The sequence below is a fragment of the Sinocyclocheilus grahami genome, unplaced genomic scaffold (assembly GCF_001515645.1).
Source record: "Sinocyclocheilus grahami isolate Dianchi unplaced genomic scaffold, SAMN03320097.WGS_v1.1 scaffold541.1, whole genome shotgun sequence".
Classification (NCBI taxonomy): Eukaryota; Metazoa; Chordata; class Actinopteri; order Cypriniformes; family Cyprinidae; genus Sinocyclocheilus; species Sinocyclocheilus grahami.
In genome coordinates this window covers 635,728-662,235 of record NW_015505720.1, presented here as the reverse complement: position 1 = coordinate 662,235, position 26,508 = coordinate 635,728, and the positions used below count along the sequence as shown (strand labels likewise).

At 37.6% G+C, this 26,508-nt stretch overlaps 1 protein-coding gene across 1 annotated transcript in view; it reads left to right on the top strand.

Moving 5' to 3' along the window:
• Positions 1 to 26,508, top strand: part of zgc:172282 (leucine-rich repeat and fibronectin type III domain-containing protein 1-like protein) — a 145,663-nt gene that overhangs the window by 36,723 nt on the left and 82,432 nt on the right. The window contains exon 2 of the mRNA XM_016238505.1: positions 17,360 to 17,517. The gene's annotated coding sequence lies outside the window, so the exon portion shown is untranslated. The remainder of the gene's footprint in view (positions 1 to 17,359; positions 17,518 to 26,508) is intronic.

The following is a 26,508-nucleotide window of genomic DNA, read 5'->3' as shown; positions in this document are numbered from 1 at the left end:
CATGTCATATATATATATATATATATATATATATAGTATGTATGGTGCTCATTAATCAATCATTTTATAATAATTAAATGGCAAACATGCTGCAGTTGACAGTCAGAATCAAGTATTCCAGAGAAGCATATAATATTTTTGTTCTTTTTATGTAAGTCAGATTACATTCCCTTGAGAAAAAGTAGTTCACTTTAGCCTATTTTTCAACCTTACTTCATTGTGAGTCTACATTGCGAGTAAATCACTGGCATAGGCAACTATTATGTTCGAAGCTAAGAATAAGTTTAGCAGAGATATGCGTGTTGTGTTCTATGACCCCTTTAGAGCGCCTACATACTAGAATGCTCTGACAGCGCTTACGAAGGTGTTTATGTTTATGAGGGCATGTAAATAAAGCGAGACTACAGTGAGTTGGACCACAGAAAATTGTATTTACAGTACAGTGACACTACTATAATATGAATGTGAGAGCGTTCTCTGTGACTGCGTCCAGAAAAAAAAAATACTGCATATGATGGAAGAAAGGCAACAAGGCATGTTCAAATCCGATGATTGTGTCACATCCTGTCTGCTGAGACTGCTAGGGAAACAGGGAAGATGCATGCGCATTTGCGTTATTTTAACAATATTTATAGTTTTATCTAAGGTAGAAGGTGACAAGCAAAAGTGGACATGTCCACATTCAAGCATTTCATATGATGAGCTTAATCAGCTTGCCCTTTTAATCAGCTTGCAAATTTAGTTCACAAATAACTGACAATTATACATGATTTTCATTTACAATAATCAATACTAAATTCGGCATTAGTAACTTTTTTCATGTCATCAGTCACGCGTACACTCAAACTCTGAGAATCACCTGTTCTTGGCTCATTTTTAGTCAGATATAAAGGCCTGGTTTCACAGACAGGGCTTAGGTTAAGCAAATCTAAGGCCATAGTTCAGTTAGGAGATTGAACTATCTTTTATAAACGTACCTTAAAAACAAAACAAAAACAAAAAAAACACTTACTGGTGTGCATCTTGAGACAACTCAATGGCACTGACATATTTTAAGATAAAACAGCCAAGACATGCATTTTAGTCTGGGACTAGGCTTAAGCCTTGTCTGTGAAACCCAGGGAAAGACTCGCTTTGACCAAATAATTTGAATCAGTCTGTTGTTGACTCGAGAACAGCTGTAATCTGATCAGTCCAAATCCACTAATGAATCATTCAGTGCATCTTGTGAACTGATTCAACAGATTAATTAAAAAGAATCAGCTCGTTCACGAATCGGATATTGCTATCACGTCTCGGAGCGGGTGACAATTCCTCCAGTTAAAAAAGAAAAAAATGTGGAACGACATGCTTTTATGAAACGCAGTGGAGTAAAAAAAATATGATATTATGCTTTGGAATGTAGTGAAGTAAAAGGGAAAGTTTGCCAACATAAAAATACAGTAAAAAAATACTTTGTTACTGTCCACCACTGAAGGCAGCATAGATGTATCCTTCGCAGCCTATGATATCCCACAATCCTTTATGATCCATTCTATGACAGTTAAGCTAAAAATAAAGATGGCAACTCAAAGTTGCAGTTGGTGGTCATTTTGTGTGTAAATGTACATTTTTGACAAAATGTTTCCACTTTTGATGTCATTTCAAGCAAGAAAATAGTATCGTAGCAATTAAACATTCATTTAGTTATCACAAAGCTCTCTCTGTTTTGTTGTAGATCATTAAACCATTATGTCTCCTCAGACATCTGTCTACAATCGGTTCCGGGAGGTACTTTTGTGTGCAAATGCTGCCTGCGAAATCATTGCCTAAGCTTTTGGATGCAGCCTCTGTCTCTACTCTCACACTTGCACACGTTAAGATAGAAAGCGAGAGAGTCTTACTTTCATTTTTTTCCCTGACAAAATGATGGAATTTGTTTGATAATTTAACACATTATGTCAGCCTTTCCTGTAACACAAAGCATTTGAGACCAAGCACCCGTGCAAGTGGCAATTCCATTTCATCTTTTGATTTCAGCAAATCAGTTCAAGCGAATGCATACGATGTGAATAATATTCATGAGCCCAACAGTATGTCAGAATTGATCATGGTTAATAGTAGTAGTAGTCTTTTTGTACATAAACATTGAACAACCAATCATTTTTAAGGGTCAGATCACAAAACAAAAAAAACACACACACACACACACACACAGTGGTTTAAGCTCAGCACACTACAAAGCTAGTCTGTGGTCACCGAATATGAAAAGCATTGTTTACAATGACTGACTCTAGTGTTATATTTTGTCTAGTGCTTCATAACGAGTGTTTTCACCTGACACAGCGGTTTAACAATAACATTAATTACAACATCCATCATGTCTTCTGAAGCACATGGCCAGACACTACATTTAGAAAACAGCAACAATATTACAGCAAGCGTCTCTCATAGAGTTGAATGATTTGCCCTTTTCAGCTGCTTTATTCTATTATCTGTTTTCACAGGAATTACATTGGAACTGATAGTCTGACAAGGACTGCTGTCCAATTGTCCATGTACAGCACAGACTGTAGATGTTTTTTTGGCAGTTTCTCTGTCTTTTTTTGTCTTGTTTCCTCTAAGTCTTTGTTAGGATTAGGGATTTTGACTTTGCTAGCAAACCGCTTCAGCTTTCAGATGCTGATGTGTTTAGGCTAGTCTCACAGAGCCAGCCTTGTGGTCAGCATAAAGTCTGATCCACTTTACAGCATATTCTGCACAACAACCAGCCTATTCCAAACAGGAATGCACCGTCTGAATGACATAAATGACTAATCACAGTCTGTTTAGTTGATGTTTCATTTAACAAAAGCTTTCATTTTTATAATGTGAAGTATAGTCAGAAGTAACACATTAGAAGCAATGTTACCATACTAAATTCTTGAAAGCATTATTTGCAGTAAGTTTGTTTATTCGCTGATTGATTGATTGATTGACTGACTGACTGACTGACTGATTCACTCACTCATCTTTGTCATTTATTATTTTCATTCGTCTGTCTGTCTGTCTGTCTGTCTGTCTGTCTGTCTGTCTGTCTGTCTATCTGTCTGTTTGTGTATGTGTTTAAGTGCAAAAAAGCTAGTTAGTTTTCTAGGTACATTTATATCGGAATTGCATAAGTACATTTATTTATATATTTCAGTTTAGCTATTCGCTGATTGATTGATTGATTGACTGACTGACTGACTGACTGACTCACTCACTCATCTTTGTCATTTATTATTTTCATTCGTCTGTCTGTCTGTCTGTCTGTCTGTCTGTCTATCTGTCTGTTTGTGTATGTGTTTAAGTGCAAAAAAGCTAGTTAGTTTTCTAGGTACATTTATATTGCATAAGTACATTTATTTATATATTTCAGTTTAGCACCAAATGCATTCAAATACAGGTTTGTTTGTTTGTTTATTTGTTTGTTACTTTCATAGCTGCAAAACGATAATTAGTCTGTATAGGACTTTGTGTAAGTAGTTTGTTTTATTAGTTTGTTTGCTTGTTTGTTCATTCATTCCTTTTCTTGATCATTCGTTTTGCACTTTCATAAGTGCAATAAAGCTAGTTAGTTTGTATAGGGATTTTATAAGTACATTCATTGATATATTTATTTACTTCAGTTCTGAGCCAAATACCTACATTCATTTATTAGTTAATTTGTTTGATTGTTTGTTTTTAAGTGCAAAAACTTTTTCATTCGTTCATTTGTTCGTTCATTCAATCATTCATTCATTCATTCACTCCACATCAAGTTTGTTTAATTAAGTGCAAAAAAGCTATTTAGCCTGTGTAGGGTATCGTTTAAGTTTATTTATGTATGTATTAATTAATGAATGAATGAAAGCACAAACAATGCTAGTTAGTTTGTATAGGAATTGAATAACAAAGTATATTATATTTACATGCAACATATTTATATTTTATTTATTTGAAAAAAAAACTTGTCTGTTTGTAGAGGCCTTTGTGTTTGTTTCATTTATTTATTTTATTTACTACAGATCTGAGCTCGCCGTTTTCAGAAAGCACAGGCCATTTTGTATGCGATAAGCATCAGAGGTTGAGTAAATGTGGCTGTGCCCTGTGAATCTGATACCACATACAGGCAGGCTTTATATCTCACAGACCAATGATCATGTTTCTGTCTCTTTCCTTTTCTCCATTAAACCACAACCAGCACTGGAGATCGGAGTGCTTTACACCATGAATAGTATCATTTTGTGGATTTTTCAACCCTATCGCTGCAGTATTACAATATCATACACTTCTCAAGTGACTATTTAACCATTATCACACAGTCGTTTCTGTGTAGCCACACGCTGTCTCATTAGCATTAACATGTTGATCTCAGCCCCTTTAAGCTCTGCTGTTGGATCTCCACGCGAGTGAGCAGTGCTACAATGGTACGTGACAAAGGGGTTTGTGAATGATGGCTTCTAATAGGAGAGCCCATTAGGTGTGTGCTGTGGTCTCCTCGCGGTAATGATGAGGAGGCTTGATGGTGGTTCATCTCATGATCCCTCTTAGTCTCCATTAACATGATGTCCCATAGCCTGTCTTAACACGAAGTCTACTCTGAGTTCCAAACATTGACGTACATGGAGAGCTGGTATTTTTTCCCATTATTGTAGAGATGTGGTGGTATCCGGTACGTATGTTTGTTTTACACTGTATAAACAATATTCAGAAAGATATTTTTGTATATGGATGCCCTGAAAAAAAGATATGCACTTTACGCTTAGATATTTTAAAGATGTTGCGGTGCATTTTGAAAATAGACAATAATGTATTTCATGAATTTTGTGCTTACTTCTCCATTTATTGTATGGAAGAGCATGATGTTTTTCTGAGTCTATTTTTCACGTTATTTATTTTATTATTATTTTTTTTTATTTTTTTTGAGTGTAGCAGCTCAAAAACACCAGAAGACAAAAATACTCATAGTATAGGCATCACTCAGAAAAGTGGTGCGGGCTACATCATATTCTTCTCTCATGAATATTAATTAGGTTATGCACAAATGTCCCCCCCAAAAAACCCACACAATAACGTCAACAGAACACTGAGTTGCTTTTTATTTGAGGGAACAGTCAATCCTGTTGACCAACTTGCTTTGAGTATGAGGAGTCCATCATTCTAATCTGCAAAAATTTGATTTAATAAACCAAAGTAGCAGATGCATGTAAGTAGATGTATATCAGCAGCTGGGACACATTTGTGATGGAGAGCCGAGGATAAGCAATAGATAGCAATTTCAGAAAGAAAACTGAAAGAACAGAAAGATCATTGCCTTCCTTTTTCAGTGACTGACAACAATCACAGTGAATTCTCTGCAGAACATGCACAAAATGCAGTTTACAGCATTTGATAACCGCTCATCAGTAGGGGTTTTGAAATTTGTATTATTATTTTTTTAGTTTTTAATCAGATACTGTATTTTATGCCGTGTAGCAGGATAGGGTAGGTGGAAAACCAGGCCACAGCCTGGACTGCCCTCCATGGTGGCGTTGCTGGAGGGAGGAGCCAAGGCATGATGTGAACACTTGATGGGACAACTGGAAGTGATGACGGCAATGGGGTTGGAGCCCACAGCACAGACAGAGAGCCAAGGAAGTGGAGGGATGCCGAGGATCCAGGCGGCGGTAACAGAGCCATATAGCGATGATCGCCAGGGATGTAGGTTAAGATCTAGAGGCCATAGGGTGAGCTGGAGCGGCCGAGGAAGGAGGTAGAGCCTGAGGGATGGCGAGGCAGGCCATAGCCGAAGGGGTGGAGGGCCAGAGAGCAGTGGACGGCCCGCAAGTCCACAGAAGAGGCATGGCAAAGTGCGACCCAGGTTGAGCCAATTGGCCCGGCGAGGTCAAATGGCCGATGGTCCATGCCAGAATTGAAGGTGGGAGGAGTGCAGGCGTAGGAGTCTAGACGGCGGGACGAGGTGGAGCGGAGCAATCCGAGGCTGGAGGCAGAGCCATAGGCTCCTCAGGTCCAAGAGATGAAGACTTCCGGCAGGCCCAAGATGGAACCCCACCACTGAGAGGAGGTGACATAGAGGGACTGACGGGGGATGAAGATAACTGGACAGCAAGAGTGGCTGAGCACTGAGGAGAATGAAGAAATTTACAAAATCCAAACAAAACTAAAAAGTCTGTTAAAGCAGCTTGGAGAAGAGGTGGGAGAGGGAGGCTGGGCGGGACCAGCGAATCAGACAGATGAACAGAATTATGCAGGCTAAGGGGAAGCAAAGTCTTTAACTCTCCTAAGTGAAAAACAGTGCCCAAGTCCAGTAAATACTCACTCTCAGTGGCGGGAAGGTGGAAAGGGCTCTTGAATTCTACAAGAATTCCCTCCGGCATGTGCGGCGTTGCCGGCTCACACACCTGGTCAGACATGGTAATTGGCTCAGGCTCCAGGGCAATGCCAGGCTCAGTTGCTGCTTCTCGCGATGGCTCTTCCGTTGCAGTGGACTCAGGCAGACACTCCGTGCAGTGGGGTGGTGACTGGCTGGGCACTGGGTCTGTGGGGCTGGTAACATCTTCAACGGTAAAGGCTGATTGCTTGGTTGCTCGATCCGGTTTAGCACCACTTATGTTATTTCCCTACAATGTCATGCGCGAATCAGTGGGTGGGGCTACATAATTAGGCGTTGATATTCTTCTGTGAAGGCGGTGTTTAACCTATCTATTACATCATAGGTAGGCACATTCCAGGATCTGGCTTTTGCTGGGCCTGGTGTCAATACAAGTTTTTATTTCAGTTACAAGGACATTTTCAGTTCTGAAACTTACATGATATTCTTTTAGTACGATGATCTCTTATATATCAAAAGCTCAAGTAAAAGTTGATTTCTCAATTCATGACCCCTTTACTAAATCCACATAAGGTAAATCCAAACAGAGAGAAGGCTGGTGACACATGTGACATCGACGAGACCAACAGCAATGGACAGAAAGAGAGCAACTTAAATACACAAGAAGACAATACTAATTAATGACACACAACTGAACGGAATGACACAATTAACTCAAAGAACAGAAATGGTGCAAAAGGAAAACTAATTCCGAACAGAATGATACGGTGACAAAGACAAGTCAATGACATTTAATAAATAATTTTATACAATATTTTATTTTATTTTATTCAATTTATTCATTTCATTTTATTTTACAGTAGTATCAACAAGGTCACTAATTGTTAGCTAAAATATTACAACTTTCTTCAATAGTTATCCTTCTGGTGCACCATGTGCAGAAAAATTATGCAGATTTTGTGTTTGTGTTTATGCAGAGCAGGGAAAAAATACACACTTTGTCAAATTGTCTGATCTGACTGATGATTCTATTGTCACAAATGTGTGCCACGGGCTTTGTTGTGTCATGCTAATGATGAGGCATTCAGATACATTATTTTCAGAGCATTTTTAATTATTGCAACAGTAAATTTAAATATAATTTTCTTTCTAGTTGTCTCGAAGTTATTCAAAAGTTAAAATAGGCCTAACAAACAACCATAACTAAAACAAAATAGTACAAATGAGTGGAAAATCAGCAAAATGGTGCCTGCGAGTGCAAGACTGCAAATAATATCAATAATAAAACATGTTTTGTTTCCTGAAAGCTTGCTGAAAAATGATTTGGAGTCCCCAAGTCGCATTTGTGTTTGTTTTGAACGCATTTTTAGTAAAATGCATTCTGAGGGCCTGTGCTATCTGTTCTGAAAAATTCTAGATTGTGGCGCAGAGAAACAGAGCCTTTGGCACTATGTGCTTAGTGAATTGGGACACAAATGCTGGTGTCGTTGTTTTTTTATGTATATTTCCACGCACACATACAGTGAGTCATGCGATAATCCGTGAGGTGGTCTTGCATGATTCCCCCTGCGATCGTGAAACATGACCACCTGCTGGCATTTCGCCCTCAGCCAAAATCCCTACACTGCCGAAGGACTTGTTTATTTTTCCTCTGGTGGAACTGTTTTTACGAAACACGTTTCACAATTGCCTTGTGCCCAGGGATAAGGCTAAACGGAAAGCCATGGGCAGGCAGGCACAACTCCAGCTAAATATAGCGCAATTGATTATCTGTGCGGAGAGGGAGCTTGGGCTCGGATAGACTTGGAGGAAGGCAGCTGCTCGATTAGAGGAAGAAACAGCCTCCTCCGAGGTTACGAAAAGAAGACAAAAACTACAACGAAAACACATACAACCTTACTGATATTTAGAAGCCTACTCTGTATTTAAAGGCATGAGAGGTCAGTTGTTTATTCTTTTTTCTTTCTTTCTAGTAACTACTGAGGATGTTTACAGTTAGGGCAACAACTGTTTTAATCATCGATTAATCTTGATTTTTGGATATCGTCAATGTTATCTTCAATCAATGTGCAATTTAAAGGGGTCCTATTATGCTCTTTTACAAAGTCTTGATTTTGTTTTGGGGGTGTACTAGAACAACCATCTTGGTGGTTCGAAAAACGCATTATCTTTCAAATAATTTACATTATTAAAATACCTTTCTCCCCATCCTGGCACAAACGGCTCAATTAGTTCCGGCTTTGATGAAGGTCCGGCTTCCGAAAAACAAAATGTGTTGTGATTGGTTAGCTGTCCCAGTGCGTTGTGATTGGCAAACAGCTTAGACGGTGTTTCAGTACTGCCACGCCCCTTGCTCCGTCTTTCAACAAAAGCTTTTTGGCGAATCCGGCAGGCACTGTACTCCCTCATGTTGTGGAAGCTGTCCTCAGTAAAATGCGCAGCACAAAATAGCAAATTGGGGTTATAATGCTCAGGGACAGAGTTAAAAAATAAATTGCAATCACTGTTTACTGACATCATCCGCTTTTGGAAGCCCAAACAAAGACATTTGGGCACGGAGGTGAAAAAAACAGTGTTTCAGGCGGTCGCGCAGCGGACGAGAAGCGCAGCGTAGCGTCGCGCCACATCTATAAAATTAGGCACACCGGCGGCACCGTTCGGCGTCTGTCCGCGGCACCCAGCTACGTCGTGTTGTACTTGTAAGAATTGTTCTAGACATGCCGACAATTTGAAGCTACAGCACAGCAGCTCTTCTTCTTCGTTTTCTCTGATGCACTAACTCTGCAGCAGCACTTCTTCTTCGTCGTCTCGTCTGATGCACTCACTCAACCAAGCGTTCTAACCACAACTTCACCCCTCACCACCCCCAACCATTCAAATTTCTGTAGGCGGGAATTATTTTTAATGATATTCTAATGGGCCGCTTTGTGATATCACAAAGCCCGGAAACCAACGCTGTAGTCCAAACGAGCCGTTCGTTATAGTTCTTGAAAAGGGATTTTCTTTTAACTAAATATCTCCCTTTGGAGTGGACTTTGAGATTTGTAACTTTCTAGATCTGTTTTATGCCCAAACATACACACTACACACTGACTGAAATTAAAAAAAGTGAAAAAGCATAATTGGACCCCTTTAAAATCAATGCAGGGTTCGACAAGAGTAGTTGTTGCTTGTTATTTTGGCTCTATTGTTGCAAATTCTTCTGATTTGTTATCAATATAATACCAAGATAATGTTACCAATAACCTTTATATGTGAGCTGTCTAACATAGCTGAGGTTTTTCAAAATAAGACTGCAAATAAGACTTTTGATGGTCAAGTAAGAATGTCAGAAACTACAAACCAATTGGTCATGTTTTGCCATTGTTAAATTATATTTTCATTATATGCCATTATTTTCCAGCAGATCAAATTTATATTATTATTATTATAATAAATTAAAATACAAATCATTGAATGCTTTTGTGGTCCAGCAAGAAGAAAGAACCTTAATGTTGTAATTGGATTAGCATTTAATAAAAAAATATTCTTATTTTAATAATAATAATAAATCAAACTGTTTTACAAATTAAAAGATCTCAGTGGTGTTAAACTAAATATTAGCACTCTTAAAAGACTAAACCAGTTTAGAAGATCGGCGCTATTAAATACAATATAAATTATTGCATTGCATACAGGAGGATTTCACTTGTGGTTATTTTAAAGCCTGAATTTGATTTTGAACAATGTCTATTGTTTTAACCAAAACTACTTTTTGATGCACTTCATTTGACCCTACTAATCCATAAAACCCAACTAATCGGCAATGAAATTTATTGAATATTTCCATCATCAGTTTTTAGCAGGTTCATTTATTAGTCTAGTTGTTGTGGTCCTATTTACAATATCAAGCTGAATGTTGCACAGGTGACTAAGAAAAGCCTCTTATACTAAAAGTTTTTCCCTCTCTCCACTTAAATGCCATTAAACCTCTCTTTTATGAAGCAATCTCTCTTATCTGACCAACATTGTGCCTATTACAGGGAACCTACATCTCTACTGGTTATCAACCGCAGCCCATCTGCTGCCTGGAACCAAAATAAATGAGAAAGAATGGACTTTTCAAATGCTGTGCTGCTCATTATGAGTGCTTTTAGCGTGACCTATTTGAAGGAATTGCTGTAAGTTAGTGCAGAACTTTTTAGCCGAGAACAAAATCATGAGCTGTGGCAAGAGCACTACATTTACCGTGCAGTTTATGAAGAAAATCGCTCCGAGAGCAACACCATTTGCCAATTACAAAGCAGCAGTGCATATAAAAAAAAAACTTAAAAAATACTCCTTTATCAAGCTATTTACGCATGATCTGTCCACTTTGTCAGATAAGCTTTTCACACTATGCAGTTTTAATTCAAAATTTAGAACTGCCGAGTGAACTAAAATAATGCAATCCTAAAATATAACGCTAGAATGTAATCCTAATCAGTATGTCTTGGCTTGAAAAATATTATTATATTATATTATATTATATTGTATTGTATTTTATTACATTACATATATCATTGCTCACAGGTTTTGATATTTCACTTTGTAAATTTGTATACCCTGAGTTAGTTTTTATTTGCATAATTAGGAGGTCAGTAACACTGATCAGATAATTGGATTATACGCAACCTAGATTTAATAATAACTTGCTCAACTTGCTGCAAAACTGCTGTAAATCCACTCTGGCTGGTTTAAGTTTGCTGTTTGTCTGTCTGTCAGTCCATCTGTCCATCTGTATGTCTGTTAAAGCTAAAATAAAACTCCAAGTAAGCTGAGAAGCAACATCTATCTTTTCAAGTGCTATCGACAAATCAAATTTTCCATGTACAATATTCCAGTGTTACGTACAGCTATACTTCTGATTACTTTTAAAGGCAGTGCACTGACATCAGGGCACGCATGCGAACGCTGCCATCCAGAAACACAGTCCTCACACACCCTCATTTCCACCCAACTGTGCAGTATTGACCCAGCCTCTAATGGACTAGTTTGGAGGGAGGACCACGTCTCCACGGAACACTTAGAGAAAAACCGAACTCCATGCACAAGTCACAGCGGAGCAGCTCAGCTGAGGCCTGAAGTGTGGGTGGGCACGATAAAGCCGGAATATTTAAGTCAAGCTGGGATCATTATCCCAGCTTAATGCACACTCTGTTTGGCTTGGTGTGCTCCCACTTTTATTTCCTTCGAGAGGCTTGAGTGCCGTGTTTACTCGCCAATTACCGCTGCTCCCTATTGTTAGACGATGGATCCTCTCAATTATGTATTTTCTCTCATTTCATAAAGAGAGAAATGTAAATGGCATGTGCTTGGATGCATATCGTATGCTGCGTAAAGCACAGTCTCCTCGAATCAAAGCAGTTTGGCATCCGAAATCACAAACGGAGCCCACGTTCAGTCGTTCAGCAACCCCCACTAAGAGTGTTCGTGCAATTTCCAGACTATGGCAGTTGGGCGTGAGCACATGTTCCAGCATGTTAGATATAGCGTTATCGAGTGGGCTGAACGCAGACCCCATGAAATCAAAATTTGAATTTAGTCTGCGTCTGTTAGCTTTGAGGCATTTATAAGCACTGAAATGTTATTAAAATGAACTTTACCAGATATCCACTTTTAAAATGGACAGTACTCATCTTGTACTCTGTATTTACAAAAGTTTGCTCTTTAGATTGAAAGTGATTCTCCTTGTATTACCACCTGCCTTTGACAAAGTCGTCAATAGATCTGCATGCTTGTCAAATCTGGAGTCTTTCCAAGCAAAATAAAATGCGTTTTTATACTTTTATGTTTGTTTTTTTTTTTTTTATAAATTGCGATAATTTTATATTTGCAGTTAATCTACAATGCAAAATATTGTTTTTAAAACAGGGTTGGAATGCATTTTCAAGTTATTTACTGGTCAGTACTTAATTTAAGGCGGGCATACACTTTAGGACTATGATTGTTGCCCCAGTTTACAGTCTGGACGAGTCAATACTAGTTGTAAAGTCAGAGACTTTCTGCATATTTAATTTGAGTTTCTACATGACTTTTGTTGTGTTCTGAATGACCCGAAATTCTGATAGTGTGTGATTCTCACTCATGTAGTGTTTAAGATGGTGGGTTTTGCTCTATGATGAAAGAAATTCTGAAATTTGTCTCATTTGGCCAAATTGTGGCAAATACAGTGTGCAACCAGCAGTAGATGCTAATGCTTCTGTGAAAGAAACTTTCACTTCAAAGCAAAAGAGAGGAACTAACAGGAAATAATGACCTTTGTCTTCAGAACAGCAATCTGTGGCAGCCGTTAATACGTAAGTGCTGTGGTTGGTAATGGAATGATCAGACGGCGCCATGACACAACACGAGGATATTGGACGCAGCTCTTTGCTTCTCTGTCTTTTTAACCTCACGCTGGGGCTCAACAGAACGGGCGGATAACACAGAGTCACTGAGGACAGGCCAAAAGTGAGTCAGAGTCTTTATAAAGAGATGCCTGTTCTCCCCAGGCAGCTGGGCTCATTCTGACGATGCGCTGAGGAGAGAACGGCCATGTACATAGACAATAATCTGCGCCCTGTGTCATACTCAGGGGGGCTTTGTGATCTAAAGCCGGTGTGATGAGAGGATATTGCATTGTTAAGCTGAACTTCTGCTCTATCAGCTTTGGAGTCAGCATATATTCCTCCTGCAAGAGGCATATACATCTTTGACATGCATAAGATCAATGATGGCACACGTTTTAGATTATGCAACATGATTGTGTTTTTCCCCAAGGTGCAAACCAGAATAGAGTGTTTTATCAAATATAGGTAATTTTATTTCCTGGGTTCATTTTTATTAAAACTAAGTTAATAAGATTTCCCTTTTTCTGTTATATAAAGGTCGCATCAAAACTGTTGAGTATTTTTTTTTACCATGTTGCAATCATTTATTTTTGTTACTTTCAAGTGCCTTATATTTATATATTAAATATATTATAGCATATTACATTTAATTGTTTTACCCTTGTCCCAGACCCAAGCTTCCATTATTAAAATATATTAATAAATGTTGTTTTAATGGCATAACAAGATGTTATGTCATTAAAACATTTTTTCCTTTCTTTTCAATATATTTTCTCATAATAACGTGATGCTGTTCTTAAAACATTTTTCTTGCTACAAAACACATTTTCTCATAATAGTGAGAAGCTATGTTGTAAAAATTTAAATTTTTCTTGTTAAAACAATATATTTTCTCGTAATAATGCTATTATAAGAAAATAACAATTATGAGAAAATATGTAACTTAAAAACATTAATCTCATTATTAAGGGAACATATATTATTTAAATTACAACATACTGTCATTATGACATAACTGAGTGGAAATGTATGTGGCAGCAATGTGCCATGATGCAGTTGTGACAATTTCGTCCATGACAAACATTTTATAATTAACACAAATAGAAAGAGAATAGAAAGAGAATAAAGACAAATCAAACAAATTATAGAGTGCACTTAAAATACATTAAATAAAATTAGTCTTAGTTAAACATATAGACATTGGCTATTTGTATTCCCCAAAAAAAGTGTAATGTCATTAACCTCACAGAATGCTATCAAACACAATACATTATTTGATATATGGTGGAAATTACATTTGTATGTTAAAAAAAAAAGTATAATTATCCTGTGACTCTATGTCTAATGGACATTGTAATAAGCTAGTGAGAGTGTGGCAATCTGTTTTAAGATTATTTTTGTCCACAGGGCCAAAAGTGCCCATAGCTGAAGAAATGCCCAGTAATAGAAATAGTTATTCAAGGAACAAAATGTGCACTCCATCGCGTCTGCACAAAATCATACAATATCTGAGTAAGAGGATTTGAGCTTGGCTTTCTTCTCAGTAAGGGACATACATGTCTAATTAAGAAGTTCTAATTAGGTTTGTGGAGTGGAGAGATCATCAGGGTGGGAAAACAAGAGATTAGGAGAGAGAGGGAGAGAGAGAGAGAGAGAGAGATAGAGAGAAAGAGAGGGAGAATAAAAAGACAGAGAGAACTGCAAATCTTATTGCATATTTAGAAAAAAAAAACTTAATTGCAAACCGCCACAAAAGTCCTTTTGTATATGTACACACAATAAAATATATACATACAATAAAATTTATAAAATATATACAATTTATCATTGCCTTCAAACCAAACAGCATTTTGACAAAACTCCACATTTTAAAACATTCTGGAAGCATTTGACAGCTTAAAATGAAATGGAAGATGTGATGGGGGAGTGGAAGTTAAAGGAACAGTTCAGCCAAAAAAGGAAAATTTACTCAAAATGTACTCACCTCCTGTTAGGATCATGGACCTGTTTTGTTATGTTTTGCCTCTGTTTCTGTGTTCTCTTATTTGGTCAATTTCCTGTCCTTGTTTAGTTAATTAGTCATTCTGTGCACCTGTGTTTGGTAATTGTCCTGTGTTTATAAGTTCTTGTCTGTGCATTTCTCCTCTGTCGGGTCTACTTGTTGGATGTTGTGTGTTTCCCGTGTTCCTGTTGTGGATTACCTGTGATTCCTGGATTAAAGATTTTTGCTTGTACGCCACGTTTCTCTCTCGTTCCTCCCACAGCGAATCGTGACAGAAGACCCAACCCAAAACAGTAACCTCCGTTTGTCTACCCTACGTTTTGTTTTCTGGTTTTCTCTCAGCGTTTTTGTTTCCGTGGTGTGCCCTAATATATCCCCTCCTTCACCCCAAATTCCTCCCCCTCCTACTTACCAGCTACCCAGACGACGCTGCACGTTCTATGACGCCAGCCTGAACACCGCGTGCAGAGAGCCGTCGTCCAAAGATGATCCTTGAGCGGAATTCGCCGCCTTCATGGAGTGGACCAAATCCAGAGATATGGATCTCCGTCCCCTGCCTGTTCTCAGGAGAATCTCGCCAGTTCCACTCCCGACCCAGAACCCAGCCCACCATCTCCCCGCTGTGCGGAGCTAAAGCCCGAGCCCACCAATGACGGAGAACCAATTCCCGCCACGATCAGCGAGCCAGCGCAAAGCCGAGCGACTGAGCAAAGGATCGCCCCGGACGTAGAGCTGTATCCGTCAGACCAGGTGCAAGAGCCGGCGATAATGCCCGTCACGAGGGAGAAAGCCGCAGACGGTGTGAGCGCAGAGAGGAGCTCCGCCCCCTGCACCGCGGCTGAGGGTGAGCCGAGTATGGTTCGGCAAAAGTGCCAAAGCGAAGAGGAGAGGGCTCCAGTCCCCGAATCCAGTCCAGCGTGCCCTCCAGTGCCCGCTCCTCCAGAGCGCCATCCTGTTCCTGTGTTCAGTCTAGAGGGGGCTTCCGATCCAGATTTAAGCCCTGAATGCCTGGAGACTCACAAATGCCCGCACTCCCACCCGCTCCAGCCTCCTCCACCACTGTCGTCTGGCAGCCCCTCTGCTCGCCCTCAGCCCACCATCAATACGGTGCGAGCTCCGTGGGTCTGCCATCCTCCACTGTCGCCGTGGCTGGAGAATCCCTCACCTCCGCCTCCAGCCTCCGAGGCCCGGACTCCGCCTCGGACCATAGACTCATCGGCTCCACCTCGGCACCTAGCTCCCTCGCCTCCACCGTCACCCGTCGATCCACCAGCTCCACCAGGCTCCCTCGTCCCTCCGGCTCTGCCTTGGTTGGTCGTCGACCCGCCATCGCCTCAGGACTCCGCTCCTCCAGCTGCACCTCGTTGCTCCGTCCCACCGGCTCTATTGGGCTCCTTCCTCCCGCCAGCTCCACCATGGTCCTCAGTCGCTCCGGCTCCGCCGCAGATCTCCGCCTCCGCCTTGGTCGCCACAGCCCTCGGCTCCACCCTGGTCCCCCGGATCCTCAGCATCCCCCTGGCTCGTTGGCTCCTCCATCACCTGCTCTGCCGCCGTTGGTTGCCTCCCTGGAGTCGGCGGACATTCCTCCATGGCTCCTCCCTCCGTCGGCTCCACCGTGGGCCGTCGTTATGGCTGTGGCCTGGGTCCAGCTTGGCTCCTCCTGCTCCAAGCCCCTCCTGTTTCCTCCCTGGCTCCTCCATCCGTCGTCACCTCCCTGGCCTCTGTCTGCCGGCCCCCTCCCGGGTGTCCGTCCTCCTCCTGAGCCGCCTCCCAAGTTCCCACCCATGCCCCCCCCCCCCCCTGTTGTTCTATGGCGCAAGGACGCGCCTTCTGGGAGGGGGCGATATGTCAGGATCATCGACCTGTTTTATGTTTTGTGTTCCGATTTTTTAATTAATGTAATACCGTAACATATATATTGTTTTGCATTGTGACATTATTTTCATGACAAATATTCACAATTTATAAATTGTCATTGGGAAATGCTGTTACATTTGAGTCAACAGATTTTTTGCCATTATGTTTAATAAGAATTGTCATGAAAACAGTGTCACAATGCAAAAAAAATAATAATCGTAAAGGCCCTAAAATATGATTCATATTTTTTAGCTTTCGTGAGATTCAAACACAAGCTCAACAAATACCAGCAAAGTTTACTTAACTCCTACAGCATATTTACCCTGAAAGACGTAATTAAAATGGTGCAATCGACAGAAGAAAAAAAACCCTGTGCTGTTTTAAGCAGCATTTGTTTGTGCAGTGGCATTAATTTAGAGAATAAAAAATAACAAACTGTAATTGTGCCAACTGTCCAGAGGGACAGCTGTAACCACCAGCAATGCAAGAGGCAGACAACTGTAAAATAAACACTTGAAATAATAACAAGGATTTGTTTTCAAAGAAAATGGAGCTAAATATATTGCGTATGGCAGCTATTATCAAGAGTGATGGTAGGAAAGTTCAAACAGCGTGACACTTCTGGGTCGATATTAATGTCCTCGCTCTTGCCGCATTCCATTTTCTTTTTCATTCCATTTGTTTTGTGATTTGAAAAAAAAGGGGTGCATATGCACTGTCTAGCTCTTGTTTTTGTCCTGGAAATGCATTGGCCTTCTTGTCCCAAGAGGCGAAAAATCCAGACAAACATGCTTTGTGTCTCGTGTAAATGTCCCTCCTCCCTTTCTCCTTTCACAGGTGAATGGAGCGCCGAAATCTGCAGCGCTGTCAGTCCTGGCTCTGAGAGCCAGATACTCTCATGTTCCTGCCAGCCTGTCCACATGTAGCAGCCCGAGTCTATCCACCAGTGGAGCCTTCATGAGCATCTCCAGCCATTTCACACTTCTCAGATAGAGGTACACTGCAGTGAGATGTTCAAGGAATAACACACCCAAAATTATCTTATCACTTACTCACAAAACTGTATGATTTGAACAACAGGAGATGTTTGGCAGGATGTTTGCACTATTCTTTTAAATTGAAAGTGAATGGAGACCGCAGACTGTCAAGTACCAAAAAGCACAATAAAAATGCATTATCGGTCAAAGGTTTGGATTAAAATGTTTAAATTTTTTGAAAGAAGCCTCTCAAAATAGACTAAAAACAGCAATACTGTGAGATATTATTACAATTTACAATAACTTTCTTCTATTTTAATACATTTAAAAAATATAATTTATTCCTGTAACGGAAAGCTGAATTTGTTCAGTGTCACACAATCCTTCAAAATAATAATCAAATAAATGCAGCCTTGGTGAGCATAAGAGACTACTTTCAAAAACATTTATAAAAAAAAAAAATCTCAATTGTTCCAAACCTGCAGTGTATATTTAAAGCAGTTCACTATATTTTAACTTATTTGAAACTAAACGACCACTATTTAAAAATATGCCTTTGCGCTTATATTTAAATATACACAATATAAATTAGATTTGAAAGCTGCACTTTAGATTATTAGTGTGAATAATTGAATTTTCAGTCTTTTTCTCTAACAAATCCATTAAATGGTGTCAGAAGACATTAAAATATAGTGCATGAATCATGGGGATCACTTCTATTATCCTTTTGTAATTTTTGACAGTCCATGGTAGTCAATCACTTTCAATGTAGACAAAGTTAGATGAACTTGGACGAAGAGCAACTTGGACATTCTTTCTTTTATGGTCTGTGGAAGAAAGAAAGTCATGTGGGTTTGGAAAGACAAGACTGTATTTTAATTTGTGGGTGAGATATTCCACATTGTCCTAGATATGGAATTTCACACCTAAAATGACAAAGCAGCACAGATGTTGATGTTGGCAGCCGTCATGTCCTAACTTGATGAGACTCTGAGTGAGGTATATTTCTGAACATTCTTTGAGATATTTAGGTTTTATTCAGGCAAACAACAAAATTAGATTTTTTTTTCTGTCTCTCTCTTTGATGTATTTGACTCAAGCATTTCTTACTTGTTTATAGTATGAATGAACATTGGGGTAAGTTTTTTTTTTTTTTCCACACATTAAAATGATCAAAAGTGACAGTTAATGTTAATGTTATAAAATATTCATATGTCAAATAAATCCTGTTCTTTTGAACATTCTATTCATAAAAGAATCCTGAGCAGCAAATCAGCATATTAGAATGATTTCTGGAGGATCATGTGACACTGAAGACTGTAATAATGATGCTGAAAATTCAGCTTTGCATCACAGGCACAGGAATAAACTGCATTTAAAATATATTACAATAGAAAGCTGCTATTTTAAATTGTAATAATATTTCATAATATTAAAGTTTTTACTGAATTTTGAGCAAATACATGTAGCCTTGGTGAATATTCTTTCAAAAATATTAAAAAATCTTACAACTTTTTATTTTTAAATTTGTGTAAATTATATATATACTGTATATATATATATGTGTGTGTGTGTGTGTGTTTGTGAAAAACAGAAGGTTCAAATTTTTTATATTTAATATTTAACATTTTAATATAATACCTACCTGCATGTAATGTTATTGTATAACAAGTGTAAGGTAATGTAAAATTGGATATATCTGACAAGTCAGTCAATACATTTTCATATGAAAATTATTTGTTTTCATTTCATAAGGCCTATGCAAATATATATATATATATATATATATATATATATATATATATATATATATATATATATATATATCAGAGTGTACACAAATATATGCCATTAAAGTTTACTTTTTCATTTAAATAAGAACATGTAAGTTAATTAAAAAAATACAACAAACAAAAAGAAATACTCCTCAGCTCATATTCTTACTTAAAGGTCTATATTTTATATTTGCATGTTATAGAACAGTCATGTATAATATACAACTCAAACTACTAACTCATTTTCATATTTTTGTTATTTAATATCATCCCACAGCTGTTTCTGACTGTTATTTTGCCACAGTCATTAGTCATAACTCATAATGAATGGCACAAAGATTGTATTTATTTATTTTTCTGTCCTAGTCTCAGAATTAAAGCCAACAATTAAAATAAACAGACCACCGTTGCTGGCTGTCTAATGTGTGTGAAAAAGCTACATCTAGCACAGCAAAGTCACAGCTATGGTCAGAGGTCAACTAAAAGGAAAAAAAAATAAATACAGAAGAAGTATGCATGTTCCTTCTGGAAAACAGGCCTGCCACGATCTAGCGCATGCCCTTCCTGGCCTAATTCAAGGTGAAGGGTTTTTTAAAGCTCCAGAAACATGATGCTTTCAGAGCTGACTGCTGAGGCCCTCTGGGTAATAGCCTCAGTCCAAAGTATTTCAGTGGCAGCTCACTCTAAATGTCGCATCAGTAGTCAGAAACATCATTTTTCTTTGGGAATGATATGACTAAAATGCCACAGACACACATGAACTGATGCAGGTGCTTTGAATGCTTTGGGTGAATGATAGCACCTAAACGTTGTTCTGTTAATGTCCCTACATGGATATCAAGTATTTCATTGTAATTGCATGTCCTTAAATTGTCTTGTACAGGGCATAAATTGAGATGCAACTTCATGATGTTTTGTGAGTAATGGTGCTGTACTTTTTTGGTACAGTGCCCAGCATTGTTTTGTGCATTAATTCCTTAAGGGGTGGAATACATAACTGACAATGCAAGTGTGGGTATATACTGTATATTAGGGCTCTGTAACTTTTGCATTTAATAAAAAAGTATGCAAATTTTGCATCTCAATTGACACACTGTACATCATGCACTTATACACAATGTACTTATGCACTCAACTGTGTAGTGTCTGAATTATATTAGGTTATGTTGTCATTCATAATCTGAGTCTGACAGCCTTTCCCCTTCCACTACGTAATTAAAGCAGTTGAGTGCATGAAGTGTCCAACATTCCATATGTATTGATTGATTGACTGATTTATGTACTTATGTACTTGCAGTTAATTAGGTGCATCATCCAGGCATGTAAAGTGCACTTTTTCAATACAAAACAGTACAGAATAGTGCATAAGTTTGCGATTTGGAATGCACCTAATATATACAGTGTATATATATATAGATATAGATATATACACAGTGTATATATATATATATATATATATATATGTTGCTTTGATTTGTTTAGCTTTGTTCTGTTGTTTTTTTGTTTTGTTTTGTTCTTTGCAATGTTGTGTCTTTTTATGCTTTGTTCTGTTGTTTTATATGTTGCTTTTTGTTTTGCTTTGTCATGTTTTGTTTTTTGAGCTTTGTTTTTTCTGTTTTGTTTATTTTTTTATTACTTTGTTACGCTGAGCTTTTTTGTTTAGTTTTTTTATATATTGCTAAATTTTGTTTAGGTTGTTTTTGCTTTTTGTCGTTCTGTGCTTTTTGTTTTATTGTATTTTGTTTTGATGTTGATTTTTCAATTGTATTTATTTATTTATTTATTTATACATTCATTTATTAAAATACACAAACATATATGTGATGTGAGAGAGTAAGGGCAGTAACAGCTGATATAACTAACCACCAGGGCTTTCACAGTGAGGGTAGTAATGAATAGCAGTGTGGGTCTGAAAGGTTGTCAATAGGGCCTTTCGCGCCGCAGGAACCTTTTCATAGTACCAGAACGATAGATGGACGGACGCTGATGTGCAGGTACTTGTAGCAAATGTAGCACTGCCAGTTGTCGTTGGAGATTCTTAGTCCTCCTTTCCATTCTTTCAATCGCTTTACATAAACGTTGACTTTCCATGTCCATTATTGTGAAACCCACGAAACACAACAAAAACACAGCTCCGATCACAGCGTCCTCTATCCTCATGTTGTTAATGTTGTTCTTCTTTGTTTCTGTTGTTGAACGCCGTGCACAAATGACGTCGCTGTCGACCGGCTTACGTCACTTCCTAGTACACACTGTCGGTGCGAAAGCAACCCTTTAAATGGTACTGGAAAATAGTTTGCGCAAAATCGTCCCAGTACTTTACTACTGTACATTTAGTTCTGGAACTAAAGCCGTGCGAAAGGGCCTTATGCTAACCAAAGGTAATGTGTCAAGACCACATCTGTCTGGCTGACCTCATTGAGCAGTAGAGCTTCACGTGCTCATCCAGACAGTACGGTAGAGGGTAGATGATGACAGTATCTGGAGAGAGTGGGTAGCAGAGCATTTCAGGGTCATTTAAGCTGTAGAGGCTGACTGATATTATATGTTTACTGACTGAGAGAGGTTCTCTCACAACCGAGCAGAAATCAAACCAGTCACTCCTTGGCCAAGTTTATTTTCTTCGGGGTACACATGCGGCACTGCACTGAGGCAAACATCAGCAGAACGCCCAGCAGAATTTAGTCATTCAAGGGCACATCATTTTTATTTGCTGGTTACATTTTCCTTATGTTGAATCTCACTATGAAAATTACATTTCATGAATAGTTAGACAAACCGAGAGGACGAATGAATGCTGGATATGCTGGTAGGCTAGTATTAAGCATCTTATGATGGAAATCTAGATTAGCCAATAAAATTCATGTTTCATTTATAAAAAAGAATGTCTTGGTTCATATAATTTCAAGGTTAAACTATGCCAAAACGATCCTTGCTTGCTACTTATCTCGTAGCGTACTTATAATAATTGCCTCTATTAAGAACGTACAACTAATCTTGATTGTGTGGACTGTGGCCAAGGAAACACATATTAAATTTGTTAAAAGATACCAAAAATCACTGGCTCGCTGGACGACCTTGATTTGAAGTAAAACTAACAAATTTGGAATGGTTGGATCAGGTGGATTTGGGACATTCAGACCCGAGTTCTAGCAAAATGAATAAAGTAATAATCATTAATTCCCTCTAATTACAAATTAATAATGAATAAATAAATGATACAAGTCATTACAGATTATTGACTTAAAAAACACATTTCGAGTTCAAGACCTAGAAAAATTAATCACACAAACTGGGTCAGATTAAATTATCTCAGCATTTTTGATGAAGCCGTTGAGTTGATATAATTGTCATTCCGAAGAGAGACTTGTTGTTTAGGGGCACTTATATAAGTGATCAATCATAACAATGATGCGCTTCATGCAGTGATTTTCTCACTGCGCGAAACCTCTTGAACTCATTTGACAGTGATTTCAAAATAGAGTTTGAATAGACAATAGGTTTTGATTCAGATGCATTAGTATAAATCACGATGACTAAAACACATCCCATTCAGGCATACATATTTAGATGAGTCTATTGTGTCTGTGCAAAAAAAAAAAAAAACACACAAAAACCTAATTTCAATTTCAGGAAAGTACTTTTGAAAGGCATTAATGCACTAAATGGAGTAGTGTTAATTCAGGGGCATTGTGTTTTAGGTGATGTTTGTGGCTGTCCTGCATTACTTGGTGCCCTTTGCAAGAGAAGACTTATTATTGTAGGGATGCACCAATATATCGGCTGATAATGGGTATTGGCAGATAAAAGCAATTATAAGCAATATTATAAGCAATATAGAGCTGTCAAAGTTAACATGATAATGCATTAACGCAGTCTAGTTAAAAATAAATAATAATAATAATAACAACAACAACAACAATAATAATAAACATTAATAATATTGTCACAGTTTTTTCTTTTGTTTTGTTAATCTGTTAATGAAGTCAAATATAGATAAAATATATATTTTATATATATATATATATATATATATATATATATATATATATATATATATATATATATATAAAATAAATATGCTAACTATATTTGACTTCATTAACAGATTAACAAAACAAAAGAAAAAACTGTGACAAGTAGTATGTTGCGTTTGGTTCATTTTTGTGACACGCTCCACAAACAAGTTCACACAAAGGAAACCAAGATGACAGAAAGTGCATCCGGTTTGTTTTATTTCTGTTTTTATTGTGAATGTACACAAATAAAATTAAACACTTTGCAGTTTGGAATGATGTCGTACTATAGCTGTATGACCAAAAAATTTTGCATTTTATGTTTCCGCTGTTCGACACCTCACACGCACACACACACACACACACAGCATGTTCTAGCATTGCAAACTTGACATTGCTGCCTGTTCATTATCAAAATAAAATAGTCAACCAAACATATAAAGTTACTGCTCATTTTAAACAGTCGGTAGTACAATCCAAGGCAATCCATGCCGTTCAGCATAAGCACCTGTTCACTGTGGTGTTAGAAGCACATTTTGCCCATGTAAAGATGTTTTTTTCTGTCTATATTGAAAGATTAAGTACAAAGCCTATAGTTTACATAATAAATAATAGTGTAGCACCCAAATACATTGTGAATTTGGAAAGATTTGAATGTGTGCCGAATGAGAGAGGTTGATGGTGAGATCAACACCATTTAAAGTTTTTTAATTTTTTTTAGATTTTAGATTTAAAAAATGTACTGTAAGGGAAATAATAGTTCATATTAGTGAATATTAGTTCATAGTATTTGTCCACATCTAACGGCACATGATGTTTCTGTTTCTGACTTATTTTTTAAGATTTATGACATTTTTTATATCTGAAATGTTATATAATTTTAATAGCAATAAGACATACCATGTTCTGTTTTAATCTTCTTTAGATATTGCTGCATGTCTCTTCTGATGATGTAATGCCCTGTTTACATGGCTGTAAATATCAGTGATTTGGTAACCGTTGTTTAGGGAAAGATTAGTGTGCTGGAAGAGGAAGTGTTTGGGCTTTAAATCAGCGTGGGCTGTGGAGTGTTGAATTACTTTCTCAAGAGCTGATAAGATCTTATTTGTGTGTTTGTGTGTGCAATGAAGTTTGACTTCCGTGTTTAATGGCTGAGCGAATACATGACTCTAACAGTTTAGTTTTCAATGCTTACACTATATATTATCATGGCCATGGTCAGATCGCATTAATATACTTCATTACATTAACAATGTGTAATCGCATGCTGTTCCCCAAAAGAAGTACTGCATATATGGTGTGCAAAAAAATAAATCATATAATGTGTCAAACCTGCTTTATTTTAGTATTTCATGTTTTATGTATCAGGTTTGTTTAACAATGATGGATTTGCAGAGCACATGGTTATAGCATTTATTGTTTAGTTGAAAAGAATGAAAGTTAGTTCCTTATGAAATTGTATAATCTCAACAAAAATGATCTGGAGGACAGAATGAGATATGACAGCTGCAGAGAACAGGCAAACCTCATTTCTAAATATGATTTTGCTTAGGTTTGTTTGCAGCTCATGATGTCAAATTGTGAATCTTGTGTTTATGGCAGTTTTAGGTTTGTTTTTAGTCTAAATAGGCCTCTGTCTTTATTTCACTATTCAGAATAGTGAGCTGAGGGAACAAGTTACTCATCAATGACAAAAAATGAGGGCACATGAAATGTGCAGTAAACAGGATGTGGAACATCACTACGAAACAACCAAAATAACCATATTTCAGACAGGCCAAGTCCATTTGTATTAGCAAGTTGCATTTGTAAGTTAGTCTTCAAAAAGTGCTTTAGAATTTTCACAAGGCCATGGGGAAGGAATATGCAAAAATGTACACTACAACATTATGAGAGTGGAGTGATTTATTTCATTCATTCATGCATGCATGCATTCATTCATTCATTCATTCTTGTATTGTATTACAAAACATTTACAGACCAGTTTCAGTGGCCAAAAAGTGCTGATGAATTGTTGACTATTCATTTATTCACTTACTTTTTTGTTTGTTTGTATTTTTGTCAGACAAAAATCACACTGATTGTCAACAAACTCTACGGGACATGGGGAGACACCAGTATACCCACAAAATATTAATAAAAAATAATACTAACAATAATTTACCTTTTTTTTTACCAATTCAAACAATAATATCACAATTTTAGCTCTCTCCATTAGGGGCGCATTGTCCCCCCCGGCATCCCCCCAAACTCCACCTATGATCAAACTATTCCCAAACCCAGACTGTTACAGAAACGTACAGTCACTGAGAAAAAAAAAAGAATATTTCCAAATGCGCATGGAAAGCTATCTTCAAAAGGTAGTGTTTATCTTTAAAAAAAATTCTTATCACATCAAAGAAAGTGGCCTAGAGGGACAGCTGCATGCAGGGCTGCTGAATAGAAGCCTGTCTCACTGAGTACGCCGCTGCTTTTCCTGTCTCCTTGAAACCACTCTTTTGAAGAGCTGCCCAGTTCTGCGGGAGCACCGCGCAAAGGTTATGGCCAATTATGTGTTTCTGTATGTGTGTTTTCTCTTCCTGCAGCACTTTGCGTATTAAAGAATGCCCTCTGTAATTCACATTGGGTCATCAAACCAAACTGCCACTTTTCCTTGTTTCCTTGTTTGACACAGCTTTACAGTTCCATGGCTGTGTGGATTCTGACATCTCTGAATTAATGGAGTTTAATTCAGAAAACAGCCATTGCTGCAATAGTTGACAAATAAGTAAATGGCCAACAGTTTTATATAGGCTGTAGCTGGTATGCTTATTCCCAGAATCAAAGCAATAGATTTCTCTTAGATTTTTATTCATTGGCTGGGCAGCAAAACTGTAAACATGTAATTATCTTTTCAAATTAGATTTACTTTTGAATATATAATTTCATGTCAAATGTAGAACAGTCAAGAACTGTCATATATACAAATATGAACAGAAAAAAAAATTCTACAAACAACTACACTTACAATTTTCACCAGTTACTTTATTATTATTATTATCATTATTATTATTTTCATTATCATTATTATTATTATTATTATTATTATTATTATTTAACATATTAAACCTTAAATATACCTGTTCATATAGGAACAGATTCACGTTTGTGTCAAAAATAATTCATATATATATATATATATATATATATATATATATCTATATATGTTTTGCAATATA